At 41.6% G+C, this 22368-nt stretch overlaps 1 protein-coding gene across 3 annotated transcripts in view; it reads right to left on the bottom strand.

Annotated features, from left to right (window-relative positions):
- Positions 1-17525, bottom strand: part of sipa1l3 (signal-induced proliferation-associated 1 like 3) — a 61868-nt gene extending 44343 nt beyond the window's left edge. For 2 of the 3 annotated variants that reach the window (XM_017424736.3, XM_017424738.3), the window contains exons 1-2: positions 17368-17525; positions 8704-8817 (exon numbers count right to left, since the gene is read on the bottom strand). The gene's annotated coding sequence lies outside the window, so the exon portion shown is untranslated. The remainder of the gene's footprint in view (positions 1-8703; positions 8818-17367) is intronic. The other variant, XM_017424737.3, reaches the window with a different exon arrangement.
- Positions 17526-22368: the final 4843 nt, after the last annotated feature.

Raw genomic sequence — 22368 nt, 5'->3', positions numbered from 1 at the left:
ACAAACATCTTTGAATTACTGTATTTTGAAGAGACCAGTGACAGAAAAAAAGAGGTTCTGTTATTCAGCCCTACATCAAATTGACAACCTGTCCATGGAGGACCACCCCTCCATCCCCTCACCCAGTGACAGCTGGAATAGGGTCCATAAATTACTCCCCTCGCAACCCCAGACAGGATAAAATGGGTAAGGAAAAATAATAAGTGGATGAAAAATGATGTGCTCACTTAGCGTATCTTGAAAGAAGTTTTAAGACTAAATTGTTGGTGTAACACTTATGTGAGAAAACAAAAATGATTGAATCTCTGCAGTAAAGTAGATTGCATCGTTAAAGACCAGGGGGGTTCAAAAGTAGCCAACTTAAATTGCCGTATAAAACCTTCATTCAGCTGCATTTTCGCCAGCTACTTCTCATTGATTGACCAAAAATATTTTGTAAATGTTTGCCTAGAAGAGTCCCTATGTTATTCCCGCTCTGGATAATGATGCAAAATGTAATTTATTTACAATAAATAGTTATTGTTTTTTAACATTTTTATTAATTTTATTATTTTAATATTTATTTTTGTTCTATCAACCAAAAACAATCTATTTCAAATCTCCAGTTAATATGTTTTTATTCAAATCTAGTTGAACAAGTTGACTTACTTCAGGTTTACCAGACAGTTCCTTGTCTTGGTTAAATTAATTCTCCATCTGATTTTCTGAAAACTCTCCCAGTCGGTCCAAAAGGCCAAAAATTGTCTCAAATTGTCCTCAAAAACTGCTGATTTTGGACTCTTTAAACAGCCTCCCAGCTGGTTCAACACCCTGTGGATGGTCAGCCCCCTACATTTTCTAAAAAGCCTCCCACTCCTGAAACTTTTGAACCCCCTGAATACCTTTGGTAATAAATAAATGCTGGAAATATAATCAATATAGCCACTAAAGATATTGTTAGGGTCTTGAAACACTGGAGATTTAATTCATCCAACAAATCTTTGCATTTTTATCTAATAGTTGGATTATTTTCAAGTTTTTCCAGAGTAAAATGAATATGTTTCATAGAAGTAATTTGCATATGTTGGCTTAAATATAAAATCAAAATGATGTTAATGTTTAACAATTTATTTATCATTTTTAGTGACAACAGGAGAAAATCTACAACAAAACAAAACATTGCACAGTCATGGAATTTTTTCTGTACATTTAATAAAAAATTTGAATAAATCTGCTTCACATATTGTTCAGTTTTGATATCTGTGTCTGTTCATCAAACACATACAGGACTGCAGCCTTTATTGCCAAAAAACAAATATGTTTATTATTTGTAGTTTACCATAATGATTTTTTTGTAGAAGAACACACTAAACCATAGTGAAATGACCTTGCACAGAGTGAGAAATGTTAATCAACCTTGACTGTGGAGCTTATAGGCTGTGGTGAAGGAGAAAAGCTGGTTTCTGTGTGCCACGTGTGTTACTGAGTCACACACAGATACACTTTAACCTTCATTCCACACAGATTTACACTGATTATCATTAGATTTTCTTTTTTCTGTTTCCTGTCATTTCTCCTGCTGCCATTTCTCAGTTTTTAGTATAACTTTGGTCCCTCTTCCCACCTGTACAGTACCGTTCATTTTCTCTTTTTTTGCTGTCTGGTGGACAGAGCGGAGAAAGAGGTGACAAACGCCACAGAGTGTCCAGTTCATGCTGGGTGGCTGTTACATACGGTGTGCCACAACAGCAGTTCACGGGGCAAACGCTAAGCTCAAGCAACACACAAAGGCTGAACATTCGAGCATCTAATGAAGCGCCTGCTGCAGCCACCCACTAACCACTCACTCGTGCGGTTTTCCTCTGATGCTTTTTATAAACACAGACCTGGAGAACATGGGAAACAGGTGCTGATCATTCTCAGCGGTGGGCAGCTGTAGAACATTCCACCGCTGAGCTGACAAACTATGGAAATGCTTCACCTCTATTTAGTCTTCAAGCCAAAACATTAAAACGATCTCTTTGAGCTTTCTAATTGTTTTCCTAGCCAGTGACTAAGCACCAACAGTCAAATATTGACTGAGGGCTGGCTTTATCCCCAACAGCATACTTTATGGACTTCAACTGAAATCGCTGCAACATGCGAACCAAAACCACACTAGCCATTTCAGCCTGTTACTAACATTACTGGAGAAAAAAAAAACTGAAGAGAAACCAATTGTTACGTGTGAAAATTGTTGGTTCCACATTTCTTTGAAACAGGAATCTTGTTGTCAGTTGCGAGAAGGTCAAAGCAATGATTCAGATGGTGACTAATGAGAACTAGATCGTAGTTTCTGATAAGCGTCAACCGTTCCTGTCTGTAAGCTGACTCATCCGGGATATCTCCGTTTGTAGGTGCACTGTACATTTTACTAAACAAATGATGCCACACAAAAACTCACAGATGGACAGATAAAGTAGAAAACACACCTTTAAAGGAATGGTTAGAAGCTAAGGAAAATGTACTTAATACTTCTAGCCAAAACTCACAAGCAGATATTTATGTCTCCAATACAGAAAAAGCTACAACCATCAATCAGTTCACTTATCTATGCAGAGTCAAAGTAAAAAAGTAGGATTGTTTTTGCCTAAATGAAGCGAAATCTAAATAACAGCATATAAAGCTAGATATTTTTTTTACTTGCATTAAAAAACAGTCCATTTACAGTCTGATGGGTGATTTTGTGCTTGAGTATTTCTTAATCAGGTGTGGTGACTTCTTAGACTCTTGTCATTTTGCTGCATCTTTTAGTACACATTAAACTACCACCTCACTCATTCTATTAAACTGTCACAGTGACAGCGAAATTAATCACTCTTTAGGAAGAAGTTCCCTATTCATTCTCAATTCAATAAAACTAATTTTCTTTTGGTGTCAAGCAATTAGTTTAGGGATTGATTGTCTGCTTCTGTGAGCAGTTAGATCATCCATTCATCTTCACAGTGAGAACCGTCAAGGCAACAAACATAATTCACCAGCAGAGATCAATTAGGGTACCAGTAAATTGAGCTATGGACAGAGAAGCAACCACAGCATTACTTGGAACCCAGATGGTTAAAAGCCTGTCTGCATAGTCGCTCTCCTGACCACACTGACCTGCGCTGGGCCATCTGTTTAACCAGCCAAATTGTGCAAGGCCTGGCCAAACCCTTCTTAAGCTCTGCCTTATGGTCTTGGAACAGGGCTGCTTCTTCAGAGATGGAGATTTAGTTTTGGAAAACAGTTGCATTCAATGTTTTTCTTTGAGCAAACTAGTAACCTGACATGTGTGAACTGGATAAAGACCTAATGTCCTGCAACACCAAAGATGGTGGTCACTTCCAAAGGATAAATATAAAGTGGCAGATTTGGACATATGCAAACTGTCATTCTGGCACTTGTCTGCATGACTGCCAAAACTCAGACCATCTCTGCAGCGTACCACCAATCCACATTGGGCTATTTTCAAAGTGGAGATCTGCCATGGCTAAGAAGATTAGACTTGGCAAAGACCTGAACAAAAAAAATAAACAAACAGCACAACCCAAAACTTCCTGGTATAAATCATTTACTCTTAAGAGAATTATTTCTTGCCTTTTTCAACATCTACCTTATCTGATATTGGTACAAAAAAAAACAACCTTGTTGCCATTCCACTTCCTTCTGCAGATTCTCCTATTCAGCTCTCCCTTTCAGCATTAGAATCACCCTTTGTTAATTATAAATCTCCAACAAACACACATGGGAATTGGCCCGTGCTGAAGCGTGAGATGAGGAGAGACATTAAGAGAAGTGGACGATCTGAATGATCTGAATGAAAAGGTCAGATAAAGAGATGGCAGACATGAGATGGACACAGATGGGACTGTTTTATTGGGGAAAGGGGGAGAAAGGAGGACTTGGGTTGCAAAAGGGGAAGCATGACTGACCCCAATTGTGCCTGTGAATCTTCTATGCTTAAAGACATATAGGGGGGTTGAGGGGAGAAATCCAGACATAAACCTACAATGACAGGGCTGCTGCTCCAACAACACCGCCTGTCACTGAACCAGGGTTCACTTTTAATTCCCCTCTTACCTTCAGTTGCATGTGAGAGAAAAACCTCTTTAAATATTGTCTGAAAGTCTGCTGTGTTGCAAATGCATTAAAAAATAAATACAAACTTAAAAGCATTTAGACGCACTAAAAGCAGTGCTATAATTTGGCTTCATTATTGCTCTGCTCTACATTTCTCAATGCAACCCAACCACGCCTGTGAAAAAAAACAGACGCCTGCACACGAAGAATTTAAGGAACGTGGTCTTATGAGGCTGTTTTATTAAGAAAGGGAGCCCAGCGTAGTGTGTGTGTGGACATGTTATGCTGATGGTAAGCTGGGAGAGGATGAACTATCTGAGGCTCAAACTAGACTGTAGTCAGGCCCCCGGGGCAGAGGCCAGCCAACTAAACCCAGTCTGGAGGGGGGCAAATAAACATGGCCCCCTGCCGGCTCACTTCAAACCACAGCAGGGCTACTTCATCACTGTGTTTATGAGCAGGAAACTGCCTCACAGCTCACATACGCATCTCTCAAAACCTCACTACAAGATACACTATACACCAAGTCAAAAAACATCCCACTGAAACAATTGTAAACTGTTAAACCAGAATAAAAAAAAATATTGTGCAGAAAACATTTCCAGGCATCAAGACAAAGAGCAGCTGCAAGCAAACTATCAGCTCTCTCTGGGAAGAGGATTTAAAGCACTAAGCTCACCGTTTTGGCAGGAGACCCTGAGATGGTGTGCTAAGTGGGTTAAAGCACACCCCAAGCCTCATAATCGCTTCGGCCTCCCCCTCCTCCTTACTCCGTTTCCCTCTGTCTGCCAAAACCAGCCGAGGGGAGTAATTTCAAGTTCCACAAAATACTTGGAGATGCTGAGGTAGAGGGAGTTGTAGATTAAACAGAAAAGACGAGTACAGAGATTTCAACATGCAGCTTAATTTGGGTTGAAACGTGGATTAGTAATGTGGAAGACAATGGCTGAGTCTTTCTTTCTTTTTTTTTAAAAAAACAAAGGTCTGCTGTCCTTCCAGTCATACATTTCACCTTCATTTACTTCACTGATTACCTGTGAGAAAATAAAAGAAAACTGTCCACAGTTATCTTGTATTGAGCTTGCAGGAACGCGTACAGCCCCGCTTCTCACACAACGTCACCAGCCAGACACAGTGGTAACATGAGTCTTTGGTGAAACTGAAGTAATGTAGCTCGGTGGACCTAACACGGTCCTAAGCTACAGAGACCAGACACCGTTTGCCTGGAGGACTTTGCAAACAGAATATAGCAGGTCCACCGAGACTGATTTGAAACACAAAGCTGCAGAAAGCACTGTATAAACTTACTCTGTGAGAGAAGAGAAACAAAGAATACAAGCAAGCAGAAACTTAAAAAAAAAAACAGCGGCAGCAGAGGTAACTTAGAGGTGTATATATAAAACAAAATTGGCTCAAAGCATTTTTCATTTTTATCCTGGCTACTCTTTTTAATTCTTTTAAAAGGTCCCCTTTTCTCTCCCTTTCCTTTCCTCAGCTCACTTATTACAGTCTTTGTGGTACAGCTGCTGAAGTTCTGCTTCAAGGCTACTCCCTCTTGCCAGAAGGCTGATCCTTTAAAAGAGAGGAGTATAAGATCAACACTCACCCACTAGATGTTGACGGGTACTAGACTCAGTTTTCATGCATCTATCCATTTTCTTTACCCACTTTTCCGTGCAAAGTCACAGGGGAGCTGGTGCCCATCTCCAGCGGTTATTGGACACCCTGGACAGGTCGCAAATTCGTCACAAGGCCACACAGAGACAAACAGGACAGACAACCATTCACTCACACCTAGTGGCAATTTAGAGTTACCCATGCATGCATGTTTTTGGTGTGTGGGAGGAAATCAGAATACCTGGAGAAAACCCACGTGAAAGGTCTGGAGGCAAACAGGCAACCTTCTCGCTTAGAGGCGACAGTTCCAACCACTGTTTGAGCACCGTTATTTATTACGATTAGATTTAACCTAATTAATGATCCAAAGTCGCACTAAATTTAGTCGTTGTTTGGATGTAAGCATTGCTGAAGGATAGAGGAAACTGGCATTCAATACTCATAATAAGAAGTGTCATGTGTCACAACATGACACGTCAGTCATCATATTGTTTATTTTTAATGTTTTTTCATTCTTTTTATTTGTAGTTTTGTTATTATTCTTGGCATGTGTTGCTGGAGCATTTAGACTAGCAGGAAGTGCCTTTCCATTAAAAAAAAAAAAAAAGCTAAAAAGCTGTTGCACACACATCGACACACTTTCAGCAAAGAAGAGGCAGGTGGTGGGTACAGGTGAGCAGTCTATTCAAAGGGTTTTATAAAAAGGGGTTTGTTCTTACTGAAATAGGATTACAGGAGCAAGGTGTGGCTCCTTGTAACTCACTGTGGCAGTTGTGTGTTCTTGAGCAGCACGTATGAACACCCTGTCAAGTTAAGTGAAGATAGGATTTGTCTGGAGGTCTGTCAGGCTTGTGACATTATTCTGCAGATGTACCCATCTGCGCTGATTTCAGAGCATGCAAAATGAGGGATTCTGGGTATTCATCAATACACAAACGTGTATGCGCTTCAAAATGCGAACACCAATTAGTTTTCAGAGACTACAAAGTTACACACAGTAGGATAACTGCTGATTGGTTGAAAGTTAGCTTGATCCAAGGAGGCAACAACAAACATTTTTAACACAAAAAAGGAGGTCAAAGGGTCAAAAACAGTAAGCGGAACAAATCCAGGGGAGCAAAATGCAAAAATAGCTAAACTGAACAATTGTAGTTATTTTTAAGTTTACTTCACCACAGCAGTGCAGAGCTAAACCAAAAACAGCACCCACAACTAAAAAAACATAGCTTAAATAGTTTCATATATTTCTGAGACCAACATGCTATAATATGTGAACATGAATTTAAAAAAAAAACACCACAGCTGGGTGGAAACAGAATCATAAAGACTATCTCCTCGCCTTCAAAATACAAGCATCAGTCTCTGCATCACTTACAAATTCTTTCCTAACTAACCCACATCTGATTCTGCTGCTGAAGTAGAGGTGACAATTTACAAATGATGAGTGCTGAAATGTGAAACTAACAGTCACACAAGCCGACAGAAGTCTCAGCCCCTCGAAACTATCTGAGGTATCTGGACTGACGGCGGCACCTCAGAAGTGGAACGTGGCCAGTAATAACAGCTGAGAGAGAGCTGTTCCAAGCAGTCTCAAGTGAAACTCCGAAAGACGAGGCAAAACCAGGGGATCATTAGAACTTTGTGTTTCAAACCTGGCTTCGGGTAAACGAGTAGATATGCCACGATGACCTGCGGGACAGCTAAGTCCCTCATTATTTGTCTTACGATCACAAATAATCAAACTAGTGCAAAGTGCAAACACAACAAGCGATATCCATTCACTATTCATTTTTTCCTTTCTCTCTGTTTGGCTTGAACCACAATGTGAGTCCAGGGTGTGGTTCTGCAGCCACACATGCACTCACACTGAGCTGCACATGTGCTCACAGAAGCATATTTGTTTTCAAGTCACATGCAGCTATGGCATGGAGTGAAAAGATTTGACTAATGGCAAAAAATGTAGAGCAGAAAAGTAGGACAAAAGGTAAAGGGAGAAAATAAGAGGGTTTAAAGGATTTTAGCCAATTTGGGAAATATTCATACTTCCCTGCCTAAATCCGGCTTTATCTTTATCATAGTGAAAAGAACTGTGTTCTCATACAATTTTAATCACAAAATTTTGAATTGTTGCTTTATAAATAGGGTAAAATACTGTGGGACTTTACTTGGGGTTGCCAATATTCCAGACAAACTCAGACATGGGAACCACGAGCAAACCACAGCCCTCGGTGCTTTTGAGTTTGTAGACGTACATCAAAGATAGAAAAAAAAAAACATCTGGAGTAGTTACAGAAATATGCCTAATGGATGCAGCCATGTGTGTGTTAAGGTGTTCGGAGCAGAGAGCAGCAGAGTTCATGTCTGGGAGAAGGGACGGAGCTCTGAGGTTGGCTAAGTGCAAGTCTGGGACAGGAGGAGGAGGAGAGGCGATGAAGGTGTTTGCCTCAGAGCAACAAAGTGGGTCAAGCCAGGTTCAGGGACGGGGGATAACCGTGACCTTGCAGGCACTTTCAGTCACCAGGTAGCTGATTCACACAGGCATAATATCTGCTGTCTCCTGCCTCTCTTGTGTTTTGAAGCCTTTTGGGTTTCTTCTCTGAATCAAAGTCATTACTCCAAGAGGAGATCTGCTCTACAAACACACCCTCTCCAGAGACAGCCACACGAGAGACGGTGCATTTCCTTCACAGATTCACACAGAGAGCAGCCTCCCTCCATCTCCAAGGCTCTCGCCCCTTTCTAGGGGGTGTTGTATCACATTCACACGTTTTTGTTTTTTTGTTTTTTTTGATAGCTACTCACTTCCAATTTGTTTGGTTCGCCTCCTTTTGGTCATCATTATTTTTTCACAGATAAAGCCTTGCTTGATAAACCGAACTAGACTTATTTAATCAGAGCTCAGCTGCAGAGGTCAAGGGGAGGAAGAAGGAAACAGAAAAGGCAGGATGAATTCAAGGAGGTGAAAGAGGAGAGGACAGAACGTGGGCAGGCTTCCTTCTTGTAACAGACCTCTCTTTCAGCGTTTCTCCGCTCCCTCTCCTCCCTCGTTAAGCCATTTCTCTCCCTGTGAGTTATCAGCTCATCCGTCTCCTCCTCTCCCACGATGATAACGGCCTCTAAGGTCTGTGAAGTAACAAGCAAACTTGTGTCATTTCCTTCTCCCCTCCACGGCTCTTTGGCCAACTCCTATGAACATAAACTTTGGACGCTGGACAAATGCAGAGATGCACAAAAAAAGGTTTACTGAAAAAGCAGCTTTGGCTACAATTAACAATTGCCTTGATAACTGATGGTTTTCACATTTGCTCCTGAGACAAATGAGCTTTTACCGCAATAAAAAAAAAGTGTTGTCTCACACTTACAGCAGTGCATGATTTAGAAGCATAAAAGCCAAATTTGAAGTGTGGAATAAATAGACGGTGAAGCACTACAGCCCAAGTGTTTCAGGGGATGGCATCAGCACAACTAATTACAGCACTCCTAACAAAAATCTGATGCTAAAATAAACTTCATTTGAAGGCAAACAATTTTTCACTTGCTGTAACCTGGGAAGCATCTGTCCGTGGGCTCAGCAAAAAGTATATAAAAAAAGAAAATAAATGAATAAATGGAAATAAGTTGCATGCAGCTCGATGAACGGAGGCTTTATTTGGAGAAGCATTAATTTTCAAACATCTCTGTCTAACTGTAACGTGTTTACAAAGTGCATTTCTGTGCGATGTTACCCCATTAACAACAAATGTTTGTTTACTGTAACTGTTAGTGAGACTAATTGGTATTGGCAGAAAGTCCAAACTGAACTTCTTGGATCGATATTCTTGAATTCATTGTGCCAAAAGGAAACAGAGTTTCACATCAGAACCATCCGTTAGTCACCTTTGTTTCAAACTTTATATTGAAAAAAATTTGTAAGGGAGATGCAAAGTCTGTCACGGTAAAATATCATATATAACAGTTCTTCACTATAAGCTGCTGTTCAGTGCACTTGTGTTTCGAAAGCATTCAAATTGACTTTTTTCTTTCTCTTAAAAGCAAATTCACTGAAATAAATCTCCAAATTGTCACAAATATAGTAATGAGCTGAGTAATGAAGCTATGATATACACATAAAAAAATCAAGTCCTCCTCATAAAGCAGCTTTAAACCGCATCTTTATCAGAAATCCTTGTGTCTGTCTCATAAAAAAACTCAACCTATATCTACAGCCCTCAGTCTCACCACCATAAACTAATTTCAGACCCTCTTTGAGCCGTGCAGACCAAATGAACTAACTTCTGTGGAAACAACCTCCACCCTGGTATCAAATCTGATTTGGAAATGAGCAGGGGAGGAGAAAGTACGTTTTGATACAGTACCATAAGAAACTTGGAGAAGAGGCATTTGTGGAATGACCACAAGCTATATTCAATTAGCATTAAAACAATGGCCCCACAGTAAGCAGCATGTGAATGTAGAAACACTCCTGGATATCCAGTATGAGTGTATAAATTCCTTTCTGTCCACGTTTCAGAAAATGAGGGAAATTTAACATTTACTTTGAAGTACTGAAAAAACAAAATAAATACGTATGTTTATTTTAAAGAGATGCCATAACCCTCAAAGAAAACATCCTGCAGTGACAGGGAAAAAAAAGGGGAAGCATGCAAATGTGTCTGTCTACATATTTCCTGTTGGAGTCATTCCCTTTCTTCAAAATGCAAATGAGCTCATAAACTATTTCAACAATCCACGAGTGAAAGGGGGAGGAAGACGTCCAGGATATCAGCTGGAGATGAATCCTATGACGCGTTTCCTGAGCTTTAAAGAAAAGATTTTACTCCTCTCCTGTGAGCTGGTCGTTTGTCTTAGTGACAGAGCTTCTCCACAGCGTAAGGCCGCTTGACTCCCTGATGCCTAATGTCTGATTCACAGCAGCACTCATCTCGGCCACACATGCTTACAGTACAAAGTCATTTCCTGTCCAAAAGTTTGACTTCCAAAAAGGCAGCAAAGGATTAAAAACTGCTAGCAAATACCCTTAACAGAAATACAGATGAGAAATCTCTGACATCTAGTGCAAAGCTACACTGCACGTGCAGAAAAAGTCCCGATAAAACCGTTTTCATCATTGCCTGCCGCTGCGAAAGGGCAGTGATGCTTTTGTCCATTTGTCTGTAGCATTAACAAAATGTCATGAACCACTAGATGGATTTTAATGAAACTCTCAAAGTTATTATTGGATGTACATCTCCAAATCATTACCATCTGGAGCCAACCCAATTCAAGATGGACGCCACAGTTGATCAATCTTGACAAACAAAAAAGAGGCTACAACTCAAATTAATTTTACAGATATTGAGCTAAATTTGGTGGCAGCTGAGGGTCATCCCCAACACATTTTAAAGAACAAAACGCATCCCACGGGATCCCCCAAAGTAGCACAAACTCACGCCTAATCTCATTTACAAGGTTTAACCAAAACGGCTATAACTCTCCCCCTTCTCAGCAAGATGATCTTAGAACGACGGTTAGCAGTTTTGTGACTGTGCAGCTTTATAATTATTTACTGCGATACGGAAAAACATAAGTGAGAGTTTTGTGGTGGTCAAGCTCATCTGTACTAGGGGTACAGGAGATTCTTTCTACTTCTCTTCACTCCATAAAAAAAAAACAGATGGAAACAAAATCAGCTGGTTTTTTTTAATCCTGTCATGCAGGATTTCCTGTTTGTGTAACATTTCTGCCATGCTAGTGTCTGACAGAGCTCTTTGTGGAAATACACACACACACACACCACCTGTTATCTCCATGTGTGAAACCTCTATTGGGAATAAATATGAAGCAGGTGTGACAACGTGCACTTCCAATTTAAACAGCAGATGAATCCATCTTCCAAGACACAAAACAAGAACTTGGTAAAATAGTGTCATTATACGAAAAGGTGCCAGCTGTCCCTTTAAACTCCAGTGACAGTTCATATGAAGGGATGAATATCTGAATTATTTTTGTGCTGTTAAAACAAAGGCAGCTGCCTGGAGATTGAATGCTTGATTTGTGTCAGATGCATGGTAGACAGGAATATAAAAAGAGGGGTAAAGTAATAGCTGAAAGCTCTAAATGTTAAGGAGATATGCACATTTAGTACTGCTCAGGGACAAAGGAGGCCAACAGCCAGTTACTGCGGCTACCCCCAGTATCGCTGGATTCAGTGTGAGACCTCAAAAATAACTTGTGCAGTCAGATCTGGCTCTATTACAGCCTGCCCTCAAAAATATTTAACCTTTCTGCTATTTTATTAAGCACAAATACATTCAGGTTTCAACTTACATCCTGACAGATTTAAGTACTCTTCAGAATGTATTTATTGCAGTACTTTCAGAACAACCACTGTGAAGCTGCTAAACGGACAGCAGTGTACGGGCCTTTATGTATAGCGTGTTGAGCTGGTGTATCTCCTTTAATCTTGTCAAAAGCTTAGTGTTAAGTCCAGTAACACTATAACAGTTTTCTTGTGGATGGACGATGAGGCACCTTCTCTCACTCCCTCACTCTGCGACCAACGCTGACCACTGGTAGGATGCTGGCCAACCTGTGGCAAGAAAGGCGACCTCAACATCTGTGTTTATCCTGGAGCTAAAACCAACAGGCTATATTTACTCTGGTCAAACATATCCTGCACAGAGGGTTCGAGAGAAGAAAGCTGTAGCCTGGGCCCTAGCATGTGCTGCGCCTGAGAGGCTGTTCTATCTCGATAGCCAAACGGAAAGCGCCAGCTGAATCAAATCTTATTAAAAGGCATTTACATGCAGGACTGTGATTCTCTGAACCATTTCCCTGAGAGGAAAAACAGATTGGTAAACAACAACTTCAAGGAACCCGACCTCTGAAGAAGTGAGAAAAGACGATGAGGCTTGATAGATCTATAGCAAATGTTTTACAGCAGCACAGGAGGCCATAAAACAAAGACTTGTTTCAGAAAACATGGCACGTCCCTTCTTTCTGTAAATCTCTGACCTCTTGACACTGTCAAGCATGCCGACTCGTTGGTAAGACCCTCAAGGGAGGAAAATTCATCAAAGAGAGTGGAGGAATTGACAACAATGCTGGTTAAATGATGCCATTCCATCTTGGACAACTGAACTCTGACTAGCACATGGGCATGACACAGATTCACAGTTTGAATTAATTATGCTCATCAAAAGCTTGTATACTTACTTTTACAATATTTAGTTCTACACAACATTAGAAAAAAGCAGAACCAGAGCTCTTTATAGACGAAAAATCTGGGTAAGTTATGCGAGAAGCGCACAGCAGTCAGGTACTCAGATACTTCAGGTAATGTAACAAACTTTAATCTATCACTATAGTTTTATGCAAATCACAACTAAACCAAAGTGTTATATAAACATGCTGTCTTACATAATTACCACATAAAATGTAGTTTTCTGCTCTCTGCGTGGACATTCGCTCTCGCCCACATGATGCGCTCAAGTACTCTGTTCCCTCTTACTGCCTTAAGAGACGAGAGAAATTTTGTTTAAACATCTGGTTTTTTTTATGCATATTTGCATTTGGTGTCTGGAGCGCACATGCATCACTGCATCGTCACCATATTTTAACTATGCTTAATAGTTAACTTAATAAGATTAGTCCAATCTGAAGCAGTTTTAAGATCTCAGGTCTGTAACGTCTGAAAATATATGTCGCAGAAAAGCAAGAGAATCAAAGTGGCAATTTAAGAGGAACACCTGCTCAGCACAGTTAGTAAGTTAATGTCCAAACCATGATTCACTGCAGCTGGGAGGAGGCCGTCTTGGCAGGTGTGATAGCTTATCGAGTAACTGTCAACGAGAGGTTAAGCTGCTTTGCATTATTGGTTTATATGGACTACAAAGAGGGTTATAAACAAGTAATAAACAAAGGAACCAGTTTAAAATACACCTGAAAAAGAAAGGATGTCAGCAGCTTGTAACTTGCATATTGTTGTTTTCTTTTGGCTGCTTTCTTCTGCAGGGGTCACCACAGCGAGCAGACGTGCAAGGAAGATTTGCAGATTGTTTTACGCCAGATGCCTTTTTCCTGAGCTCGAACCTGCAGCCTCGGGATTACAGGACCGTGGGACTGGCCACCGAGCTACCCAGCGCCCAGCAGCTTGTAATTTGTATTTGCATATGAACTAATAATGCTTGAAAAAGTCAGGAAGTGCAATTCTATTAGAAAGCTGTGCTCAACTCGATTGAACGTACCTCTGTGCACACACAGAGACGTCGGTGCGGACCCTGACACACACCAGATGGTATCCATGGCCTAACGGTTTGTCCTCGCACTCTGTGACCTATCAGGAAACATCCAATGATCGTGACAGATATTGTGTGTGCAGTATGTGTGCTCTTCTCTTTAAAAACACACAGCGGCTTTCTGCCGTTACCCTTTATTTAACTAGGATGTCTTAAAGGATGAAACAGAAACCTGGCAAAAGGTTTTTAGTTCTCAAATTACAAACAGCCCGAGGGCTTCCAAGGTGTTACAGTTGGGAAGTCAAAGGTGCAAAAAAAAAAAATTGTTTTACGAGGAAAAAAAACCCCACGCAAGACAGTCTTGGGAAGATTATATCATCTTACCTAGAAAGATATTCACTGCAAGCCTGTGAGTAAGTTCTGAACAATTATTCTCAAGAACAAAGAAATAAGGAAGAAAAACTATATTTGCTCGTGAGTCATTTTTGCCAAGATATGACGTGTTGATTCAAAGGGATGTTTGCAGGCAAAACTCACTCAGGTGGCCCACATTCAGCTCCCTTTGAAGACAGCATCCTTTGTTCCTGCAGCTGCTCGTAATGAAACACCGAACTACGTAGCAGAAAATATGAGATGTTCAGACTGATCACGACTGTAAGCAATTGTTATTTGGCACCCAGCGGAGACAGCAACAGGCTGACTGCTGGAGGTGCTTTATCATACTCTCACTTTACTCCAGAGTTATGGAATGAGTGCAGATTAGCTTGGATAATGTGAAATTACTGTAAAAAAATGCGTATACATCTGAACCCATCAGGTATTTCCCAGTGACAGACCCAGCACAAAGTGCACCCAGGTGACGCACACTTACAGTACGTGAAGATTCATATCTGTGGAACAATGTACCTGCTTCAAACAGTCATGACTGAAAACAGAAAAAAAAAACTGAAGTTACTGCCTGTAATGCTGCTTCTGTACACGGAAGTCACTTCCACTGAAATTACTGCAATAAATATAAGTGGAAGGACATGTAGAACATGGTGTGTTACGCTGAAATGCTTGGGTCTTTACACAAATTGGCCGAGCTTTTAAAACGAGAACATAGTTTTGAGCTCCGATGGCAGAATACTGATCATTGTATTTGCACTGTGAGCAAACCTGATACGGTCGCAATTCTCTTGTATTTGTGTTTGGTGTTGGAATTATATTTTAGCAAAGCAAAGAACCGAAAACACACAAACTACAAGGTATATACACATCTGAGCAGGTCCACATAAAAGGACTCAGTGGGGTGAGACTGCTGTGGATTAGTTGGCAACTCAAAATTGTGAGAAAATAAGCAAATTTTCCAGGGCAGTCTCAGTGAATAGAGTGTTTACGACCAAGCGACCAGCAAGCCATGTGGCCATGTTTTGAGAAGCCAATTTTTTCAAAATAATGGCCTATTTTTCTGTGCACGGCCTTCAAAACTGCAATCCAGGACATGCACATTATTATGTTCCCCACGCCTTTCTGATTAAATCTACTGGCCCACAGAGCTGAAACACAAATAGGCCAATTTGTACCAGCTTTTTAATAATCATTATTTATCATTGGCATTGTTTTTATGAACTGGACTTTCGGGGCTGTGGCCTCAGATGTTTTCTGTCATAAGAGAGCTCCGGTCCATGTGTTGAAATACAACTCTAGTGCTCTAAAATTATAGAAACTTATACCTTGATGTTATGATAAAAGCTCAATAATAAAGTTATCTTAAGGTAAACTGAGGCACCTGAACTGCACAGTGCTTCCATATAATCCTCATGGAATATTAGAAAATTGGGACAGCAGCAGTCTTGCATCAGAAATGTCTGTAATCTTCTCCATGTTCGCTTCATTGGACATTTTCGATGTTCCCCACAAATCAAAAAGCTTGCAGAGACACGCTGCTCCAGTGACTAATATCAATGACTTTTGCTTTGTCGAGCAGGTAGAAATAACAAAAGTGCAAAAACAAAGGCTGTGACATACAATGGTGAAGCTCCTTCTTGCCCTGAGCTAAAGCGCGTGAATGAGAACCAAACACCTTTTGAAGTTTTAGTCAAAACATTTGAATAAACAGGCTGGCGGCTTTCCGGTTCGTGAATAACAACCCTGCCTAATTCTGGAGTTACACTTCTCAAATATTCATGAGAGCAATGAAACTTGTGTAATGGAGAGTAAACATATAGTGCATTAATGCTGCGCAAGGGATACGACTGAATATGCAGAACCATCTTGTTATAATCAGCATAAAGTGTTCAGATGAGAACAATGCATGATGGACGTATTCAAATCTGATTTCCTTAAAGGGAACATGAAGTGCTGGGTCATCCTGCACACGGATGAGTACCAAAATACCCAACGTATCTTCCTGATAATCATTATCCCATTAGTTCCAGATGCCAAGCAAGCGGGGTAAATGGTGCAAAGACTGTGTGCGAGTGCGTCCTTGCTCTGCTGCTCTTGCGAATCCATCATCTTAATGCCCAAGGTGTCACATCCTGAAGGCTGGGGGAATACGACAGCAACAGGAGGGGTTTCAATCAATGAGACGAGAGAAAACACACGCCGAGGCGTCATCTCTTCCCATTCAGCGTGCACACTCGACTGGATATATGCCTGTAAATCCCTCACACACACACACACACACACAAACGTCTCCTGACAGGTGAACGGGCTCTGCCTGTCCACACATGTTTAGGAGCTCACCCAGTCCTGCTTTTTACTATCACAATTAAGACATGTTGCACACCCCTTTCGTGCCAAAACCACTGTCATTTACAACTACTGCACGCCCCCGCCCCCCTACACACACGCGCACGCACGCACCCTTTCAAAATAAATCACATAACCCTCGCAACCTAAATATTTCTCTTGCTAATCATTCTCAAATATCCAGCCAAGACAACTTCCGATTGCGGCACAACTACTCGAAATTCAAACCTCGTCCTGGCTAACTAGCCGACTACCCCTGCTCCCAAACAAAGCTCCCATTGTCTGGAACTTGTAGTTTTACCGTTCTCTCTCGACCCTCACTGCTGTGATTAACTCAGGTACAAAAAAAACTACAAATTCGAAGTTTGTAGAACCACCCGAGCATGCGCACTGGAACTCTCACGATTAGGAAGGTTGTGGGGCATTTGGTAGTGGATAAAACGTTGCGGTATTTTTTTCTGAAGCTTTGCGGACTCGAGTGAATGACTTGAAGGTTCGAAGAGGAGAACGGAGCCCGGGGCTTCAAGTGGGACCGAGAAACACGTCTGGGTACGCGGACTCTGCTCTCCGCATTGACTGAAGTTGGTCGGCTCAGCTGCCTCTCTCGCTCCGTGTTTGCTTTGCTCGCTAACGTCCAGTTCGCCCGTCACTTTTCAGCTGTGAATATCTAATTCAAATGAAACAGTTTTCTTTTAGAAATCCACGACAGAACAAACCTTACCTAAAAGCCGCCCCGGCGTCTCTGCTACTCCGTTAACACGACTCCCCAGAAGAGCGAAGAAAACGACCGTTGGTTCGCCGTCAGTCGGCTGCCTGTTTGCCGAGCGAGACGTTACCAAGAATGCTCAACCGAAACCACGGCACAACTGCGCCCGCAATCCCAGTGCGCATGCGCGACTCCAACTGCTGCAGTGTGGTGATAGTAATACAGGGGGCAGTACTGAGAATACACAAACAACAAAAAAAAAAAAAAAAAAAAAAAAATAGAAAGAGAAAAATAAGGGGAAACAAAGGACTTTGTACTAAAATATTATACTATAGCGGTAACACGAGATGGAATTACCTAGTTCAAAAACTTAAATGCAAACTATTATTGTGCAAGTGTAACAAATACCAACATTTTGGGCAATTTAGATGCTAAAACTTCACTACCACCAGGAAGCATGGGCTGTGCAGGACTTTTTTAAAGTGTATCTTCTCAAATTTAAATTAAAGCAACATGGAATACAATTTTGAGTACAGAAAAACTAAATAATTTATAGTATAACTTGATAAAACAGAGGACAAGGGACTATTTTTCGACTGTCCAATCACTAACTCGGATCTACAAGTCCCGCCTCGATGTGGGCGGGACCCGACCCTGACGATAACAAAGCTGCTCGACGCGCCTGTGATGTCATTGTTTTGCGACGCCGGACAATGAAGAATGTCGATGTTCAGGTATGCCTGATGCTCCTTCTTTTGATCAAGAAAAGGCTAAAGGATATCCAGAGAAGGCTGCGTGCTGCCAGACGGAACACGGTAGAAAAGCACAGGAGAATTTACGAGGTCATACGGCAGTATCGAGCCGAAGATGATAAGAGAAGGCAATGGTTGCTAATGTTAGCTTGTTGTGTTAAAAGTCGCGTAAACAACAATAAGCGTTGTAAGCGTTTCAAGTTATGGCTGTTGGATACTACAATATGTACGCTGTGTGTGTGTTTTTCAGATGGCTCTCTTATTGCAATTTTACCGCCGCAAACCGTCGGCCTGGGCGTTCAACCGGAGCACCCATTGGTGGGACGTTGTTGTGCCCAGCTTCACGGCTGCGCAGTGGGTGCAGAACTTCCGGATGTCGGAGGGAACTCTGAGTTACCTATGCGCCAAATTGCGTCCAGCTCTGGAGCGCCAAGACACGAAGTTCCGCCGGTGTGTGCCGTTAAAGAAGAGTGGCAATCGCACTCTGGAAGCTCGCCACCGGCTCAGAGTACAGGAGCATCGGACATCTGTTCGGAGTCAGCATCACCACGGTGTGCAAGTGTGTGCAGCAGTTTTGTGCTGCAGCAAAGACTTTATTGGTGCAAGAGCAAATCAGTTTTCCAAATGAAGAGAGGTTTCGAGAGATGGCAGCCTGTTTTGACAACATGTGCGGTCTCCCTCACTGTGTGGGTGCTATTAATTGCTCCCACATACCCATTATTGCACCACAACAGTCTCATGCTGACTATTTAAACCAAAAAGGCTGGCATTCTTTAATTTTTCAAGGCGTTGTTGACGGAAAGGGGCTGTTCTGGGATGTGTTTTCTGGACTGCCAGGAAGCTTTCAGGATGCAAGAATGCTGAGACTGTCCCCTCTGTGGGAGCGAGCCAGCTAAAGAAACCTCTTCCCGGCTCGCACCAGAGACATTGGTGAGGTGACTGCTGGCTATTACATCCTTGGCAACTCTTCTTATCCCTTGCAAGACTGGCTCTTCACACCATTCCACGACAGTGGGCGGCTAACAGCAGAACAGCAGCTGTTTAACCAGAACGTCAGTCGGGCACACGTGGTCGTAGAAAATGCTTTTGGTCGGCTGAAGGGAAGGTGGCGTTGCCTTCTGAAAAAAAGTGAGTGTGACATTGAGCTTGTGAAGTCTATGGTTCTGACTTGTTGTGGTCTTCACAATCTGTGTGAAAATTGTGGAGAGACCTTCGACGATCGTGGGGTGTGCCTGCAGCAGAAGTTGAGCCTGTGCTGGCAGGGGCGCAGGGAGTAGAGGAGGGCAGAAGTGTCCAAGATGCTGTTGTGCAGCACATGTGCAAAGATTAAAATGGCCTTCCTGTTGCTTACACCTGTACTCTTTCAGGATTTTACTATATATATATATATATATAATTTTTTTTTTTTTTTTTTTTTACAATAAACCTTTTGTAACCTTTGTCTGCAGTTTTATTTTGAATCTTTATATGTGGTTTTCAAGGCTTTAAACAGGAAAAAAAAATCTAAACTAATTCAGTTGTTTTTGGTTTGCTGTATTGTTGCTTTGGTTTAAAAAGTTCAATTTAATTGCATAATACACTTACCCACTTCTGTGAAAACTGTTTAAAAGGATGCACTTACTAAAGCAACACAGTCACATCCAAGAATACAGTCTTTCCAAACTTATAAATGTTTGGATCTCACTATTGACCCTTCCCACAAGTGTATGAAAACAAAACCATAATAATAATATGGGGTTATAATAATATGGTTTCTGTAACAACAGAAACCCCAAATCACAGAAAAGTACACTGGTCTTTGTTGGATCAGTTCCAAAATTTGGAGTAGGAAAAAACCAACAAGTCTCTAGTCTTTGTAGAGTCAAATAATGACATGTAGATGACGTACAGTCCAAATATAACCAATACATAGTTCCCACGCAAAAGTCTCGACCTTTTCACTGGATTGGCACTGACCCTTATGACCCGTGTTGACAGTGTGTTCATGGATTAGAATCAGACCTAAAATGGCACCAGAGCTTTATTTATAACTATTTTTGCATCAGAGCACTGCCATTTAGTTGTTCAAAAGTGTGGACTCATCATTTAAACTGAATACCGCCATATTGGTGCAAGTTGGGATGCATCTGTGTCCTGAAACTGTTGTGGGGAAGGTGTCGTTGAGATCAAGGGTCCGTTTTGCCTTCAAAGATCGAAGGTCATGGAAAATGTGAACAAGTTGGATTTTCTGGACAGTGAAGGACAGCTGAAACCTGAACACCATACGGGTATCATGTTCAGACACAACTTTTGTCCACTACTAACTTTCCATGCATTTCGCATATGTGAACAAACTTTCAAAATACTGCTTTCACTAATAATATTTACCGTTTCCACACGTGCAAGTAGCTTTTATTCAAGGTCAGCACTTCTGGAAACACTGGCCGACAATTCTGTCAGCCACTGACAAGCCATCACCATTGTTAATTAAGTAGCCTACTGGCAGGCGTGCTTGGAACATGGTGAGTTTGTTTCTCACCAGTCCAATGACCCGTTCGACATGTATACTGGCGTGTGCAGTCTTCTTTCTCATTTCCACATCAACAGCAGAAAGCTGTGCTTTACCTTTTGTCAAGCATGAAACGTTTACCTCTGAACAGTACGTCTCCACAGTCTTTTATGTTAAAGCCACAATCTGTGAGCATGAGGTCACCAGGCAGCAGCTTTCTATTAAACACCTGTCACTAGGCTCTACCACCCCGTGTGTTTGACAGAAAAGATATTGAACCCTTAATTGGGTGAGTCCAATTAAGATCTTCACTCTGTTGGAATGCTTGTAGTTTGACCATGTCTCCTCTGGAGCGGTTGGAACTCTTGCCTACAGCAATGGCGACGAAAAGGGGGAGTATCCTGACATGTGACGTCACATGCGAACTATATAAACCTCTTTTGGATTGAATAGCTTTTTTTAAATTCACTAAATAGACACTAGGGGTCAGTATAGATTTAAAATTGATATTTCAATGACAGAGTGAATATTGTGGTAATCTTATAGAGATGTCTAGTTAATCTCTAAAATGTCATCAGAATTACAATTAATTTTGACGTTATTTAAATTAAAATAAAATATATCCAGACTGGCTTCTGTATTTCTAATGGTGTGTTTTAAGACCTAAGTTAAGGTACAGCACTCTATATTTAAGTATTTTTGTCTTGAATTGTTGGGGACACGTTGCCAGCAATTTGGTGTTTTCAGGCCACATATTTTTTTTATATCAGGTTTAGTACAAATATATGAAGTATTATTGAGTAAAAGCGTTTTACATTTCTTATAAACCACACACTAGGATCAAATTTAGCTTTCTTTTTTCAACCATCGTAGCCTGAAATTGTCGAACCTAAGCTGTATTATGGCGTAAATGTGTTATAATAACATGGAAAATATAAGAAAATTATACATACAACAAAGTGTGAAGAGAAAATAAAATAGGCTTTGTTTTTTAATTAAACTAATCCTTCGTAATGCTGTTGTAATATTGTTAATTATGTGGTTATATCAGCCGCCAGAAGGATGTAGGTCAGGAGGAGAGCCCTTGAAGACTACATTACCCACAATGCACGGTTTCCGGTCGGTCTGATTGGTCCGCGCCGTGTGTTCCTCTCCGCCCCGATCTGCGCACATGCGGGGATCGCCCGGGCCCCCCTGAGCCCGCTCAGCTGCGACCCATCCGTGTGGTGTAGAGATCAGCGGCAGGGGACGCGCGCGCTCCCGCGGCTGTGCGCGCGCGGCGCACCGGTGTGTTTTGGATGCAAACCCTGCCTCGCAGACTGACAGCTCGGAGCCCGAAATGGTGCGTCGCCTCGGTCGGAGGTGCTGCTTGGACGCGACGGAGCTCCAGCTGAGCGACACGAACCGGGACCGCCGGGAGCGCCATTAAAAAAAAAGAAGAAAAAAAAAACCCCACGTCCTTCACGTCGGGATTGTTTTTGTCCCAACTGGACGCACGAAAACCGCCTCGAATGCGTCGAAGCGAGTGGATGTTGCTGCCCTCAGTGTTCAGGTTAGATCACTGTAAACCTTAAATGCTTATGGGTTAAAATAAAGCCGACTGAGGCGGAAGATACAACTCTTTGAAACGCCATCCAATTATTATTATTATTATTAATATTATTATTATCATTGTTGAGATGGGGTGCCATTTGGTGTAAGGGAAAATAGAGACAGGAGTTCTCTTCATCGCCTTTTTCCATCTTCTCTGACATTATTCTCCACCTTTATTACCAC

Source organism: Kryptolebias marmoratus, linkage group LG2 (genome assembly GCF_001649575.2).
Source record: "Kryptolebias marmoratus isolate JLee-2015 linkage group LG2, ASM164957v2, whole genome shotgun sequence".
Classification (NCBI taxonomy): Eukaryota; Metazoa; Chordata; class Actinopteri; order Cyprinodontiformes; family Rivulidae; genus Kryptolebias; species Kryptolebias marmoratus.
Note: the sequence above shows the minus strand (reverse complement) of the source record. Positions and strands in the feature narration are given on the sequence as shown.